At 39.4% G+C, this 17,582-nt stretch overlaps 1 protein-coding gene across 1 annotated transcript in view; it reads left to right on the top strand.

Moving 5' to 3' along the window:
- Positions 1-17,582, top strand: part of LOC123773165 (mapk-regulated corepressor-interacting protein 1) — an 89,780-nt gene that overhangs the window by 572 nt on the left and 71,626 nt on the right. The window lies entirely within an intron of this gene.

Here is a 17,582-nt window from a genome sequence, read left to right as displayed (position 1 = left end):
GTTGCTGCTCCCACAAAACAGGTCCACCATGTGTGTCTTCCCTCACCATCACCATTAATAGTGTAACAGTGAGGTCTGGAGGGTTGGTGTTGAGCTGGTGACCTCTCACCTCACGCTTGACCAAAACTGCTCTACACATATTGCAAGTTGTCAGTGACTCCTGCCACCACCATATTTACCACCATGGTCTTCTCTAGCGCTGCTAATATACAATATTTGCCTTAGTTATCATCCTCTTAGATTGAATAAGGTAGTTATGTTTTCGTGAAGGGAACACAATACCTCGCAACACTGCGCCATAACCAAAGAAATTCCATAGAAGAGAGATTGGCCCCTCGTGAGGCATTTCTCAGTAATGTCCAGTCACAACCACCACATTTTGTCCATCCTTGAAACACAGGAGTGGTGGCACGTGTTGTCTCTTGGCGATGGTCTTCACATAGCCGCACACTGTGTCCAAACCTGTGTTTACTCAGGTGTTTGACTAGCTGTGTAATGTGGCTTCTTTAGTGTGTGTGTAACGTCTGCTCTATGGCTCTCCTTCCTTCTACTTCCTTCTCCCTCCCTCCCTTCCTTCTACTTCCTTCTCCCTCCCTCCCTTCCTTCTACTTCCTTCTCCCTCCCTTCCTTCCTTCTACTTCCTTCTCCCTCCCTTCCTTCCTTCTACTTCCTTCTCCCTCCCTTCCTTCCTTCTACTTCCTTCTCCCTCCCTTCCTTCCTTCTACTTCCTTCTCCCTCCCTTCCTTCCTTCTACTTCCTTCTCCCTCCCTCCCTTCCTTCTCCCTCCCTTCCTTCCTTCTACTTCCTTCTCCCTCCCTCCCTTCCTTCCTTCTACTTCCTTCTCCCTCCCTTCCTTCCTTCTACTTCCTTCTCCCTCCCTCCCTTCCTTCTACTTCCTTCTCCCTCCCTCCCTTCCCTCTACTTCCTTCTCCCTCCCTCCTTTCCTTCCTTCTACTTCCTTCTCCCTCCCTCCCTTCCTTCTACTTCCTTCTCCCTCCCTTCCTTCCTTCTACTTCCTTCTCCCTCCCTCCCTCCCTTCCTTCTACTTCCTTCTCCCTCCCTCCCTCCCTTCCTTCTACTTCCTTCTCCCTCCCTCCCTCCCTTCCTTCTACTTCCTTCTCCCTCCCTCCCTCCCTTCCTTCTACTTCCTTCTCCCTCCCTTCCTTCCCTCTACTTCCTTCTCCCTCCCTCCTTTCCTTCCCTCTACTTCCTTCTCCCTCCCTCCTTTCCTTCCTTCTACTTCCTTCTCCCTCCCTCCTTTCCTTCCTTCTACTTCCTTCTCCCTCCCTCCCTTCCTTCCCTCTACTTCCTTCTCCCTCCCTCCTTTCCTTCCTTCTACTTCCTTCTCCCTCCCTCCCTTCTATGTTAAATTTAAGAAGTAAGGTATATTACAAAGTTTATCAGATAGTTTTTAGTTTCTCTTTCAAACTGGTTGAGAGAGACAGTCTTTGATGTGATTAGGGAGGTCATTCAGCATTTTGGGACCCTTGAATTGCAGAGCATTTCCGCTTTGGTTAGGTAGCACTTGGAATATCAAATAGATACAGTATTTGTTTCTAGTGAGGTACCCATGGGTTCTACTACAGACCTCTAGGAAGCATTTAAGGTTAGGATTAGCAATGCAGTTCAATGTTTTATATATAGAGTACTCTTGAGAGGATGTGTAGTGACAAATATTTAACATATTCAAAGATTTAAGTAAGGGGACAGAGTGCTGTAGGACCTTGTTTGTTATTGTTCTAATTGCTGATTTGTGTTGAGTACAGTAATTAGGAGTAGTAGATAATTTTGGGTAGTAGAACCCCCAACACAGATACCATAGATAAGAAAAAGAGAGATGAGCGAGTAATAAAGCATTACTAGTGCACAATGAGGTACATAGTATTTGATTTTAGAAAGAATGCCAACTGTTTTACCTTTTTTTCCTATTATTATTACTGTATATACTCTATATGGACACTGGAAATTCAACTTTGTTATCAATGAGAACACCAAGGAATTTATGATCTACTTTGTTACTAATTGGGATATTGTTAATTCTTGGGTTAAATTAATCAGTGGATTTATTAGCAAACAAAATGTAGGCGGTTTTATCAATGTTAAGGGTTAGTTTGTTAGCAGTTAGCCAAAGGTGGACTTTATTTAGTTAAGTGTTCAATGTGTCATTCAGAGGAAGAGGGTTAGGACTATAGAAAATTAAGATTCATCAGCAAATAAAATTAGTTTGAGGTGTTGAGAGTCATCGGAACATCATTGATTTAGATGAGAAAGAGGAGAGAACCAATTATGCTGTCCTATGGAACAACAAGGTTAATGGGTTGGGTGGGAGAATTAACATCATTCAGAGATACATATTGGAACCTGTCACTGAGGTAAGATTGCAGGCATTGCAGGGAGTGATCTATGACTCCATAGACTTGTAGTTTAAGGAGGAGGTTATTGTGGTTAACCGTGCCAAAAGTCTTACAAAGGTCAACAAGTAAACCAACAGGGTACTGTGGTTAACCGTGTCCAAAAGTCTTACAAAGGTCAACAAGTAAACCAACAGGGTACTGTGGTTAACCGTGTCAAAAGTCTTACAAAGGTCAACAAGTAAACCAACAGGGTACTCATTTTTGTCGAGTCTAACAGTCCCCGTGGTGTAATGGTTAAGATACTTGCCTGGCATTTCACGAGCGCTTTGTCCTGGGTTCGTATCCTGACCGAGGAGGATTTACTGGGTGTCAATCCTTAACTGTAGCCTCTGTTTACCCAACAGTAAAATGGGTACCTGGTTGTTAAATGAGTTGGTGGGGTCGTATTCCGGGAACATAGGATTAAGGACTTGCCCGAAATGCTACGCGTACTAGTGGCCATACAAAAATGTAAAATCTCTTGTATATATAATTAAATAAAATAAAAAATGCAGCGTGTATGAAGGTAATCACACTATTCAGTGTATCATTGGTGATTTTTTCGGGTCTGAAGCCATTCTGGCAAGATCTAAGTACATGTATATATTTGAGGATCCCAGAAGTACAGTCGGGTTCATTCTTAACTCTCAAACTAGAATTCTGGGTTCGGATCCTGAGCAGGGTAGAAATATTTGGATGCATTTTCTATCACCTAATGCCTCTGTTCACCTAGTAGCAAGTAGATACCCAGGAGTTGGTCAGTTTGTGGGGTTGCATTCTGGGCGAGGTTGGTAATTCAGCCTTTGTGGGGAGAGAGGTGGGGGGCTTTGATATAAGCCTAACTTATATGAATACACTCTGGCTGCCTGTCCCCTGACACATTGAATTATTATTACTGCTTTATTATTATTATTACTGTATTATTAAGTCTTGTTTTGTTAGATTGTAGTAGAGCTGCTTGTGGATTAGCTTACAGTCCCCATGACACATTGGTAAAGCACTCACCCAGTGCTTCGCGAACGCTTTGACTCGGGTTCGTATCCTGGCCAGGTAGGATTGACTGGGCGCCAATCCCTAACTGTAGCATCTGTTCACCCAGCAATGAATGGGTACCTGGTTGTTAAAGGATTTGGCGGGTTGTATTCCAAGGAAAATTAGGATTAAAGACCTGCCCGAAACGCTATGCTTGCTAGTGGCTTTACAAGAATGTAATAACCTTTGTGTGTGTGTGTGTGTGTGTGTGTGTGTGTGTGTGTAATTACCTAAGTGTAATTACCTAAGTGTAGTTACAGGATGAGAGCTACGCTCGTGGTGTCCCGTCTTCCCAGCACTCTTTGTCATATAACGCTTTGAAACTACTGACGGTCTTGGCCTCCACCACCTTCTCACTTAACTTGTTCCAACCGTCTACCACTCTATTTGCGAAGGTGAATTTTCTTATATTTCTTCGGCATCTGTGTTTAGCTAGTTTAAATCTATGACCTCTTGTTCTTGAAATTCCAGGTCTCGGGAAGTCTTCCCTGTCGATTTTATCAATTCCTGTTACTATTTTGTATGTAGTGATCATATCACCTCTTTTTCTTCTGTCTTCTAGTTTTGGCATATTTAATGCTTCTAACCTCTCCTCGTAGCTCTTGCCCTTTAGTTCTGGGAGCCACTTAGTAGCATGTCTTTGCACCTTTTCCAGTTTGTTGATGTGCTTCTTAAGATATGGACACCACACAACAGCTGCATATTCTAGCTTTGGCCTAACAAAAGTCATGAACAATTTCTTTAGTATATCACCATCCATGTATTTAAATGCAATTCTGAAGTTAGAAAGCATAGCATAGGCTCCTTGCACAATATTCTTTATGTGGTCCTCAGGTGATAGTTTTCTATCTAGAACCACTCCTAGATCTCTTTCTTTATCAGAATTCTTTAAAGATTTCTCACATAATATATAGGTTGTGTGGGGTCTATGTTCTCCTATTCCACATTCCATAACATGACATTTATTAACATTAAATTCCATTTGCCAAGTGGTGCTCCATATACTTATTTTGTCCAGGTCTTCTTGAAGGGCATGACAGTCATCTAAATTTCTTATCCTTCCTATTATCTTAGCATCATCAGCAAACATGTTCATATAATTCTGTATACCAACTGGTAGATCATTTATGTACACAATAAACATCACTGGTGCAAGAACTGAACCCTGTGGTACTCCACTTGTGACATTTCTCCATTCCGATACATTGCCTCTGATTACTGCCCTCATTTTTCTATCAGTCAGAAAATTTTTCATCCATGATAGAAGCTTACCTGTCACCCCTCCAATATTTTCCAGTTTCCAGAACAACCTCTTATGTGGAACTCTGTCAAAAGCCTTTTTTAGGTCCAGATAGATGCAGTCAACCCAACCATCTCTTTCCTGTAATATCTCTGTGGCTCGATCATAGAAACTGAGTAAATTCGATACACAGGATCTTCCAGATCGAAAACCATACTGTCTGTCTGATATTATATCATTTCTCTCTAGGTGTTCTACCCATTTAGTTTTGATTAGTTTTTCCAATACTTTCACTATTACACTTGTCAATGATACAGGTCTATAATTGAGGGGGTCTTCCCTGCTGCCACTTTTGTAGATTGGAACTATGTTAGCCTGTTTCCACCCGTCTGCTACGATTCCTGTACACAGGGATGCCTGAAAGATCAGGTGAAGTGGAATGCTGAGCTCAGATGCACATTCTCTCAGAACCCATGGTGAAACGCCATCTGGGCCAGCTTCTTTGTTCTTACCGAGCTCCTTGAGCATTTTTTCCATTTCGTCTCTAGACACCTCTATGTGTTCTATGTTGTTCTCTGGAATTCTTATTGTATCTGGTTCCCTAAAGATTTCATTTTGTACAAACACACTTTGGAACTTTTCGTTTAGTGTTTCACACATTTCCTTTTCATCTTCCGTGAATCTATTTCCCATTTTCAACCTCTGAATATTATCCTTTACCTGCAATTTGTTGTTTATGAATTTATAGAATAGACCTGGTTCTGTTTTACATTTGTCCGCAATCCCTTTTTCAAAATTTCTTTCTGCCTCTCTCCTCACTGCCGTGTAGTTGTTTCTCGCATCTTTGTATCGCTGGTATGTTTGGGGGTTCGGCCTCTTCCTGTATTGATTCCATTTTTGTGTCTTTCGGTCTCTAGCCCTCTCGCAATTTCTATTGAACCAATCCTGTTTCCTAGTTCTGCATCTCTGTTTTGGTATAAATTTTTTTGTGCCTTTATCATATATTTCACAAAACTTGCCATACATCTCATTCACTTCCTTGCCTAGCATAAAGTCTGTCCAATTATACTCACTAAAAAAATTTCTAAGGTCACCATAATGTCCTCTCATGAAGTCTGGTTTTTCAACTGCTTCAACCTCCTTATTTTCTTCCAGCTTATAACGCATTGCATACTTTATTCCCAAAAAGACATGGTCACTTTTACCCAAGGGAGGAAGGTACTGAATGTCAAATATCTCTTCCTCCTTCCTGGTAAATATCAAATCTAGCATGGAGGGAACGTCCCCTTCCCTCATCCTCGTAGCTTGTTTAACATGTTGATACAAGAATGTTTCCAGGATGAGGTCTACAAATTTACAGGTCCAAAAATCTTCTGTTTTAGCTTCATATGCTTCCCAGTCTATGGATTTCAAGTTGAAGTCACCGACTATCAACAGTCGTGATCTATCGTTATCCGCTCTCGCTATAATCTCTCTCATTATTGTTATAAGACCTTCACGTTTACTATCTAGCTCCTCCTTTGACCATGTGCTGCTTGGCGGTGGACTATATGCATTTATCATCATTAGTTTATCATCCTCATAGCAGATCTCTAGTGCTATTATGTCAACTTCTTGTGGATTGGCAGTCATTATTTCCTTCACCTTTAGGTGTTCTTTTACCAGCACAGCAACGCCACCGCCTTTCCTAATTTTTCTGTCCCGTCTCCAAATTGAGTAGCCCCTTGGGAATATGACCTCATTTAAAATTACATCTTCAAGTTTTGTCTCCGTGAGTGCAACAATGTCTGGTGTCTGCAGCTGTATTACATCACTTAACTCTAGTATCTTCGATCTCACTCCATCTATGTTGGTGTATGCAATCTTCAGGAACTTGTTCCCCCTCTCCTTATTCTTCACTCCCCCTCTCTCTATTGATTCTCTCTATATCTAGTGTGTGTGTGTGTGTGTGTGTGTGTGTGTGTGTGTGTGTGTGTGTATGAGTATGTACTCACCTAGTTATGCTTGTGGGGGTTGAGCTCAGGCTCTTTGGTCCCGCCTTTGAGCCTACTGGACTCTATCCTGTCTACATTTGGAACTGTGTATGGAGTCTGCCTCCACTACATCACTGCCTGATTCATTACGTCTGTGGCTCATTTGGGTATACAGTTTCCACTTCTGTGTGTGTAATTACCTAAGTGTAGTTACAGGATGAGAGCTACGCTCATGGTGTCCCGTCTACCCAGCACTCTGTTATAACGCTTTGAAACTACTGACGGTTTTGGTCTCCACCACCACCTCACCTAACTTGTTCCAACCGTCTACCACTGTTTGCAAAGGTGAATTTTCTTATATTTCTTCGGCATCTTTGTTTAGTTTAAATCTATGATCTCTTGTTCTTGAAGTTCCAGGTCTCGGGAAATCTTCCCTATCGATTTTATCAATTCCTGTTACTATTTTGTACGTAGTGATCGTATCACCTCTTTTTCTTCTGTCTTCTAGTTTTGGCATATTTAATGGCTCTAATCTCTCCTCTTAGCTCTTGCCCTTCAGTTCTGGGAGCCACTTACTAGCATGTCTTTGCACCTTTTCCAGTTTGTTGATATGCTTCTTAAGATATGGGCACCACACAACCGCTGCCTATTCTTGCTTTGGCTTAACAAGAGTCGTAAACAATTTTTTTAGCATTTCGCCATCCATGTATTTAAAAGCAATTCTTAAGTTAGAAAGCGTGGCATAGGCTCCTCGCTCAACGTTCTTTATGTGGTCCTCAGGTGATAGTTTTCTATCTAGAACCACCCCTAGATCTCTTTCTTTATCAGAATTCTTTAAAGATTTCTCACATAATTTATAGGTTGTTTGGGGTCTATGTTCTATGCCACATTCCATAACATGGCATATATTCACATTAAATTCCATTTGCCAAGTGGTACTCCATATACTTATTTGTCCAGGTCTTCTTGAAGGGCATGACAATTATCCAAGTTTCTTATCCTTCCTATTATCTTAGCATCATCCGCAAACATGTTCATATAATTCTGTATACCAACTGGTAGATCATTTATGTAGACAATGAACATCACCGGTGCAACCCTGTGGTACTCCACTTGTGACATTTCTCTAATCCGATACATTGCCTCTGATTACTGCCCTCATTTTTCTATCGGTCAGAAAATTTTTCATCTATGTTGAAACTTACCAGTCACCCCTCCAATATTTTCCAGTTTCCAGAACAACTTCTTATGTGGAACTCTGTCGAAAGCCTTTTTTAGGTCCAGATAGATGCAGTCAACCCAATCATCTTTTTCCTGTAAAATCTCTGTGGCTCGATCATAGAAACTGAGTAAATTAGATATGCAGGATCTTCCAGAACAAAAACTGTACTGTTTGTCTGATATCTTATTTCTCTCCAGGTGTTTTGCCCATTTAGTTTTTATAATTTTTCCAATATTTTCACTATTACACTTGTCAATGATACAGGTACAGGATACAGGGTACAGGGTACGCATAGACGCGATAAAGCACCTAAATTATTGGGATCATCTCAAAGCCCTCCAAATGTACTCACTAGAAAGAAGACGAGAGAGATATCAAATAATATACACCTGGAAGATACTGGAGGGCCAAGTACCAAATCTACACAGTAAAATAACAAAGTACTGGAGTGAACGATATGGAAGAAAATGCAGAATAGAACCAGTGAAGAGCAGGGGTGCCATAGGCACAATCAGAAAACACTGTATAAACATGAGAGGTCCACAGTTGTTCAACACCCTCCCAGTGAGCATAAGAAATATTGCCGGAACAACCGTGGACATCTTAAAGAGGAACCTAGATTTATTCCTCCAAGGAGTCCCGGACCAACCGGGCTGTGGTGGGTATGTGGGCCTGCGGGCCGCTCCAAGCAACAGCCCCGTGGACCAAACTCTCACAAGTCAAGCCTGGCCTCGGGACGGGCTTGGGGAGTAGAAGAACTTTCAGAACCCCATCAACCAGGTCTATAATTGAGGGGGGGTGGGTCTTCCGTGCTGCCACTTTTGTAGATTGGAACTATGTTAGCCTTTTTCCACATGTCTGCTACGACTCCTGTACACAGGGATGTCTGAAAGATGTGTGTGTGTGTGCGCATCGAATACCTACCAAAAGAACACATTTTAAAAATTTCAAATTTTGTATTTTCAAAATTGTCATAAAATTTTAAGTCTTATGTGTCATGTCTATCCCATAATGGACTTTCCTTGCTTGTCCCTCAAAATTTACACTATTATTATGATTCACTTAATATCAATTTGTTACTATGAAAAAACTTCTAGATTTATTGAATTTTGAGCTCCACTTGAAGTTGCCGTGGTAGGGCAGACCAAATTATTTCAGACTTTATACTATCCATGGGCCTAATGTTCCCCACCCGTCCTAGATAGTACAAAGGAGAATTTGTTATCAACTGATTTAATTAAGGCACCAATATTAATAAAGTGTTTGCTTAGAGATCTTACCATTAAGTTAATTACAGATACATTGTGGTAATTTGCTAGTACATTGTTTGCATCATTTTCAGTATAATACCTGAAATTTTTATCATTTAAAGTAGTGATTGTAATAGATACTCATTACGAGATTTAATTCTTGGTCTTACTTGGAGAGGGTCTCGGGAGTTCTTCTACTCCCTCAAGTACAGCCCGAGACCAGGCTCTACTTGTGATAACTTGGGCCAACAGGCTGTTGTTTGGAGCAGCCCACATATCCACTACAACCCAGTTGGTCCGACTCTTCTTACAAGAACTATCTAATTGATTCGTAAAGTCCACCTTTGTTCCCGGAATATTTCTAATGCTTGCTGGGAGAGTATTGAAAAGTTTTGAACCTCTGATGTTCAGACAGTGCTTTCTTATGTGCCTATGGCACCTCTACTCCTCACTGGTTCTATTCTACATTTTCTTCTGTATCTTTCACTCCAGTATATTGTTATTCAACTGTGCAAATTTGGGAATTGGCCTTCCAGTAACTTCCATGTATATATTATTTGATACCCCACTCGTCACTTTTTCCAGATTATATCTTGAGAGTTTTGAGATGGTCCCAGTAGTTTAGGTGGTTTATCATCTCTATTTGTGCTGAATATGTTCTCTGTATTCCCTCTTTCCTGAAATCTCTCATGCTCTGAAAGGGGGAAGTGAGTATCGAGCTTTCTAGCTGCCGGTTGTTTAAGGGGGCGTTATTCACAAAATATGCAAAAAATGAAAACTCGTTCAATTTCAATCAAACTTTTTTGACAAGTTGTATATGAAAAGGGTTTCATTTGGTCCAAGTCTCAGCATCGTAGCATAAATAGGAAGGGTGAAAAAAAATATTGAATTATGTGTCAAAAATTTTCAAAAATGGTCAAAAAAGATTATCAAACAAAAATGTCAACTGAAATCATGTCTATGACTCTCAGGTATCACAATAGCATATATTAAAAACAAATTACAATTAGTTTTATTAACACAAAATTTAGTTAAAAAAAAAAAAAGTCAAATTTTACTTTTTTTTTTTTAATTTTATCTCTCTCTTTTGTTTATAGGGCGATTTGCATGAAACTTATACACCTGACTGCACGTATGCCTATCTGTAAGGGTGCCAATTTTGGAGGAAATTGGTTGATGTCAACTTCAGCCACAGAGGGCAACACCTTAGACTTTATTTTTTTACTTACTTGAAAGTTTGTTACTTGAAAATGAATATCTTTCATTTTTTATGCAATTTACATGAAACTTACACATTATATATAAATTTTATGTCTCTAAAATCGTTTGCAAGCGTTTTTATCTTGAGTTCTTTATTGACTTTATAATAGCAATAAACATGATATATTTGCATAATTTTGGGGGGGAACTTAGACTATTTGTATTAGGAAAACTAAAGACGTTTTGGAAAATCTTTTGCAAGGGATCCTTTATTATATGTTAATGTGTCAGAAAAGTGTCATAGAATGATTATATCTGAAAGGTGTGGTTGTAAATTTACACTTGAAAATGTGTAAAATTCGTTGAAAAAAATAAAAAAATTAAAAATCTCCCTTACTATTTAGGCTACAGTACTGAAACTTCGAACAATTGTAGCCCTTTTCATATACAACTAGTCAAAAATAATGGTTGACACTAAACAACAACTTTAATATACCCGAATAACGCCCCCTTAAGTAATGACTCTTGTCCTATTTCCTATTAAATCACTGGTGCTTCCTGCAAGAGTACTCTTACAGGAAGCACCAGTGATTTAAATAGATTAGCATTTCTGTGTGGTCCCTGGATTTGAGCATTCTCATAATCCATCCTATCATTTTCCTGGCTGCCACTATTTTTGCCCCCATATGTTCACTAAATGTCAAGTCATCAGAAATCATAATTCCCAGATCTTTTGCACGATGCTTTCCTTTTATGATTAAGTCTGTGTCTTGTACCCCGTGTTTCATTTAGTTCCTTGTTTCCACCACACTCAAGCACCTGAAAGGGGCTGCAGTACTGTTGCACAGTGACAGCCCCTTTCAAAGCTGGAGAAATATCTGGCCTGGAGAGCGTGCAGAGATCCTTTACTGCTAGAATCCACCCAGTAAAACATCTAAACTATTGGGACCAACAAATATGCTTAAATCTGAATTCTCTTGAGCCTAGGTGGGAAAGTTATATAATAATTTACACATGGAAAATACTAGAGCTGGTCCCAAACCTGCACATAGAAATAACACCACACAAGACCAGAAAACATGGCAGGATGTGCAGAATACCACCGTTGGTGGTGCAGTAGGTATTCTGAGAGAGAACGCTACCAACATCAGAGGCCTGAGACTGTTCAACACTCTTCCACTACACATACGGGGTATAACTGATCAACCCCTCGCAGTGTTCTAGAAATAACTGGATAAACACCTCCAAAAGATAACTGGTCAATCGGACTGTGATTCATGTGTCAGGCTGTGAGCAGCGGGGTCCAACAGCCTGGTTGACCAGTCCAGCAATGAGGAGGCCTGGTCAAGGACTGGGTTGCGGGGACACTAAGACCCAAAATCATTGCAAGGTAACCTAGATTTTATCACTATTAAACATCATGTTTTCCATTCCCCAATCAGACTTTATTAACATCGGTTTGTAATTTTTCAGTATCTTCTACAGAGGAAATTTTCATGGTGATTTTTGTATCGGCAAAGAATGACATGAAGTTGTGCCTAGTATTTTTGTCTATATCTGAGATAAGAATGAGAAAGAGGTGGTGCAAGGACTGTGCCCTGGGGTACAGAGCATTTCACTGCACGTGGACTTGATCTTATTTGATTGGCTGTTATTTTTTGCATTCTGTATGACAAAAGTTGAAAATACAATGCCCCACTTGACCCATTTTTGGGCTATCACCCCATGGTCACACTTATCAAATGCCTTTGCAAAATCTATGTATATAACCTCAGCAATTTGTTTTTCCCTCTTAACATTTCTGTGATTCTGTCGTAGTAATTGAGAGGTTACGAAAGACAGGCTCTTCCCACTCTAAACTCTTGTTGATGTGGATTGTGAAGTTGATGGTTTTCCATAAAACTGGAGATTTGATTCCTAATCATGCTTTCAAAAGCTTTTATAATACTGTGTGATGTTAGTGCAACTGGTCTATGGTGTTTTGCCAAGGCTTTGCTACCTTCCTTGTGCAACGAAGGTAGCCTTAAATCTGCTGATTTAAGAGTTGCTGGTATCTCCCCTATATCCAAGCTCTTTCTCCATATTACACCGAGTGCTTGTGCTACTGGTACTTTACATTTCTTTATGAATATAGAGTTCCATGAGTCTAGACCTGGGGCTGAGTGCATGGGCATGTTGTCAGCTTCTCTTTCAAAGATATCTGTGTTTGTGTTAATATCATTAATATTGTCTGGGATTTGGATGGCATTCATAAAGAAACTGTCCAGATCTTGCACTTTCAGGTTGTTTATTGGGGTGCTAAACATGGCCTCATACTGGTCTTTTAGGATTTCGCCGATTTCTTTGTCATCCTCCGTGTACGAACCTTTATCTTGAGATGATTTGATTTGATTTGATGATGATTGATTTTGATGATTGATGATGATGATTGATGATGATACTGTACTTACAACCTTTGGTTGTAAGTACAGTATAGGTCCAATACTTTTGGACTTTTGGATCCAAAATGCCTTTTGGGAATTTTTTATTAAGCATTTCTGTGATTTTTTCTTTAGTAGCATCACCTGCATTCTCTTCCTAGAGTGGTCCTCTTTCTGACCCTCTGCTAAGGCACATGCTTCAAAGAGACTTTGTATGCTTCAGCAGTCACTTCAGCTATTACCTGTGTAGGAGTTTTGTTGCTCAAGACTGTTTGTTTCCCATTACATGTTTGCCAGTTCTGTATTTTTTCCCAGTCAATACTCTAATTGTTAACATTAAATTGACTGAATAACCCTTCTTACTTGTTAATCCTCTTGAACTTATTACAAGTATTGATGTTAGTTTGAACTTCAATGAGCTTATAGTTTGAGTGTTGTAATGTAGCATCTGAGATTGTTATGTATCTGATTATTTCTACATTATTTATGAAGATCAGGTTGAGTGTTTTCTTTCCTAATTGGCTCTGTTATCTGCTGACTGAGCGAGAATTTGTCACAGAATCTCGGTAGTTTTCTGACCTGTAGTTGGTTATTTCCAGGTTGATTTCCTGCTATAATGTTCTTGTTTACTATTGTTCATTTTAAACTGAGTAAGTTGACGTCTTTAAGGAAGATAATATTTGGTAAGTTATGAAGGATATTCTCTACTTTGTGAATTCCTCAACTGTTGCATCTGGTGGTTTTATACAGTATTAGAATAATAATTATCTATTTTTTCTGCCTTGATTCCAAGTACTGTACCTCTACCACCTCATTGTTCAGGTTCAGGGGCTCTGTGCATGCCAGTTCCTCTTTAATATACAGACCTACTCCTCCACTTGACCTAATTACTCGGTCACATCTAAATAGATTATAATTTGGGATCCAGATTTCACTATTCATGTAATCTTTCGTATGGGTTTCTGTGAAAGCTCCAAATATTGAGTTCGATTCTATTAATTAAAAGGCCACTTATGAACTTTATTTATTGATTATGACTTTAGGCCTTTTGTATGTTTGCAAATTTCATTTAAAAAAACTGTGAGAAGTTATATGGTAAAGTTACAACTAATGCAACAATATAAAGAAAACTAATTACAGTAGAATACTAAATCTAGGAGCAATTCCAGTAATGATTTAGTTAACACTATTTTTACTTTAAATATTTTTTATTAGAAATACAATAAAATACTGAAAGTAGTAAAAAGTTACAGTAAAATAAGGAAGTTAAAAAATTCTACAGTAAAATACTAAAATAAAGAGATGGACAATAAGTGTAGTGAACAGAGAAGACAACAAAATGTAAATAGAATAAAGGTAAAGGCAAAATAATAATAATTGCCAATTGAAAAAGTAAACAATAGAGCAGTAGGATAAATAAATTTCTTTTTTAATTTAAACCTCTGAATGGCAAAAGGCAAATCTATAATAAACTTTTGTTTCTAGGCGAGATTGAGAGAGTAGTGTGCTGGGGGGGGACCCCAGAGATAGGGTTTGATTAGCAACTGGTTACTCAGCTGGTAACCCATAATTGGTAAGGAATGATTTGAGGTGGGCCAGTGGTTATTGATAGGTTTTTCAGGTGTCAGTCATCCTTGTTATTATTTTACCACCTCTGACAAAACTATTTAATTGATCCACTGGAATTTTTACAGGCGTAACACAGTTTGAAGAAAAGATTCTACTGTATCTATTTTTATGTCAAATATTCATTTGGAAAAATGAAGGTTTTTCTAGACACTGCAGATTCTGATAAGGTCTGATTTACATGAACAGCTATCTAATTTCACATAAATTCTTCTATTGTTTATGTAAGGTACTGTGGTTTCCTTTCTATATGCTGCTTTGGTGTCTCTTGCTTGAATTTCATAATTCAGCTTTTCATGTAGTTACTGGATTGCAGTCCTTTCCATCGGTTTCTTGGGGGTGATTTCGTGAGAAGGTAATGACAGGCTCAAGGAACTTATGTTAGTCAGATTCGTCTTGGGAGACAGTGTATTGCGGCTGCAAGATATTGAGCTGGTTTTAAAATTTGGCCAACACTTCTTCCAGTTTTCTATTGGGTTCAGCAAGATTCAGTTGTGTAAGTCTCCCAAAGAGATTATTTCCTGCTGGAGAACAACTTGGGAAGACAGTTCATGATTTTGCATAAGCCTTGCTTTGGATTTCAGGCTCATTATTAAGCTCGATTGATCTTCGATTATCATAGATTGACCTTCAGGTATCTGGACTAACATCCTTGAACCATGGGTTCTTATTCATGCGTTTGATGACATCAGGACAAGGGCCAGCAGCTTGTTTTAAAGTATTTAATGTGTTGATTAATTTGTAGCATAGACAGAGTCAAACACACCAATGATGTCACAACCCACCTGGCTGAGATAGTGGTGGTGTTGAGAGATTTGGTAACCCCCAAGGCCCTGGCCCGAGGGAAAAACAGCTGCACTACAACTGATGTTAGCATGGCTAATGTTATTCCTGCTAGGTGTATTGTCGTGCATATTGCCCTTCACAGACTTCGGTTTAGTGTGCATGGTTTCAGAGTAGATGGGGAACTCAAGATGAGAAACAACGTACATCAGGCAGCACACTTCCTCTAAGGAACAACACATTAATGAAGTTGAAATTTGTTATTTTGGGTTGATCAACATTAGTTTAAATTACATTTGTGTAGTTAGCTGCCTCATGGGGATGCTACATCATATGTCAGTAGCTGTGAACTCCAGGATCAGCTGACAAATGTGGAGGGGGGTGAGGTGTTGTTACAAAATGATATACTGTACCACAGTTAATGAGACAACACAACACGAGGTGTAGCTAAAAGTGTGGTGTATATAATCACTTAAACAGATGACAATGTGCATTGTTGTACCACACAGTTAGTCATATAGATACTGTCTAGTTTCACTTGATCACCTCTCACCTGTTGCAGGTGTTGAGAGAGGTTGAGGTTCGTCAGACTAATCACAAAGATCAACATGCAGAAAACAGTTTGCAGAAAAGTTAGCAAACTTAAGAGAGATTGTTCCCAAAGTATGTCCATCTTCAACACACACTAATTACTCAGGCAGACAGCTCCAATGATCATCTGGATAGCTGGACACCCACATGTCTATATAGCTCGGGCGAGGACACTGTAGCTTAGCAGTCTTCTCTATCTGGTTGGACATCTGAGATTTTTCATATGTTGTGATGGATCTCTTTCACTTGACCACAAGTGGTATCTTATGCAAGAATTACACATAGCAGGTGGCAAACAATGAACAGCACGTGAGGATCAAGTGGCAGTATGACATCTCGGGTAAGAACTGGAGTGAGTGCAAAGGCATAGTTGTGAGTGACAGCTGGCCAACAACACGCATAAATGTATAGTGGCTTAAGCGGCTACTTCACACAGTATGCACAGAGTTGTGGCTGCAAGTCTTAAGCTTTACTAATGGTAATCTAGAGCAGCATTTCTCAAGCAGGGTTCCCCAAGAGATGGTGGTAAATAAGCTAATCCTAATAAAAGGCAAATGGATTTTTGAGTGTTTAAAATTTCTCATTTAACCAGTATGAAAAGCAAAGACAGAAATAGTCTCCTATCAGTTGACAATTAAATGTGTGTTTATCTAAAGTACAACCTGGAATTATTTCTAAGGTACTAAGTTTGTGAAATGATGGTCTAAAGGAAATACACAGAGAAGCATGCGGCAACACTCCTTTCATGATGCACAGTTCACTGGAAACACGTTAGTTTAGTATACTGATCACTTAGATGAAAAATGATCACTTTGATACTCTGTCTGCTGCTGCCAAGGTAGTCATGTTTTTTCACTACTAGTTTTAGTAACACTCATGAATGGCTGATTTATTGGGGAGTGTTGTACATGCTGCTATGGCGGTATGTCCACTCAAAGGATGAGTGGCGCTGCCCTATAAACTCGCCCCTCGGGGCAAAATTAAAAAAATTTTAATTTATATAACTGTACGCTTGCAATTCTGATGCGATAGCTTGCTTATCTTGAATATAGGCATGGTTGTTTAATTTGGAGGAGAATATTGTAAGGTGATCACTAGAAGATGGCTATACTGGTTGGATCACATGTGTCTGGTTGAGACAACTCTTGGAACAGAATGGCTATCTATGGTGGGTTTCCTTCAAACCTCACAAGCATCCCTAGCGTCCAAACACATAGGCTTACACTGTTGTCTAGACCCATGAGTTCATGAATTCATCATGCTTTACAACTATGGGTATTGAGAAATTTAAGAGGGCTTCCCCGTTATGTCACCTCTCTGACTATTGGCAGAGAACTGCCACCTTATATAACTAAGATTGCCAATTTTTTTTTACCCCCTAACTTCTAAGACATGATTGCTTAACTCATTCTAATTAATTAGGAAACAAACACAGTGACCCCTTGTGGTATCATTGGCCTGCCAGTAATGTGAATATTTCAGAGAGACCCACCATGGCAGAACTTAGTCTATAATTAAATATTTTAGGTCTATGCACAGTGATGTTATTTTCTTTAGCATTCCCAAGCTGATTTCCTTACCATTGTCCACTTAATTTATAAAATGTCTGCTGTGCAAATCCATTCACACCGATCTCATACAGGCCTTTAGAAGGACCTCTATTGGCCTATACCCTACTTGTTAAAACTGGAGTTCTGCTAAACCTGGAGGTATTAAAATGTCAGTAGCTTATTAAATTGTATTTGGAGGGGTACCAGGTCAATGAGATTATAAATAAGGCTTCAGTTACTGATCTTAAATTCAGCCATTAGAACTGTTGAGCTGGTAACTCGAGGTCCTTAAACCAAGTGGA

The sequence above is a fragment of the Procambarus clarkii genome, chromosome 81 (assembly GCF_040958095.1).
Source record: "Procambarus clarkii isolate CNS0578487 chromosome 81, FALCON_Pclarkii_2.0, whole genome shotgun sequence".
Classification (NCBI taxonomy): domain Eukaryota; kingdom Metazoa; phylum Arthropoda; class Malacostraca; order Decapoda; family Cambaridae; genus Procambarus; species Procambarus clarkii.
Note: the sequence above shows the minus strand (reverse complement) of the source record. Positions and strands in the feature narration are given on the sequence as shown.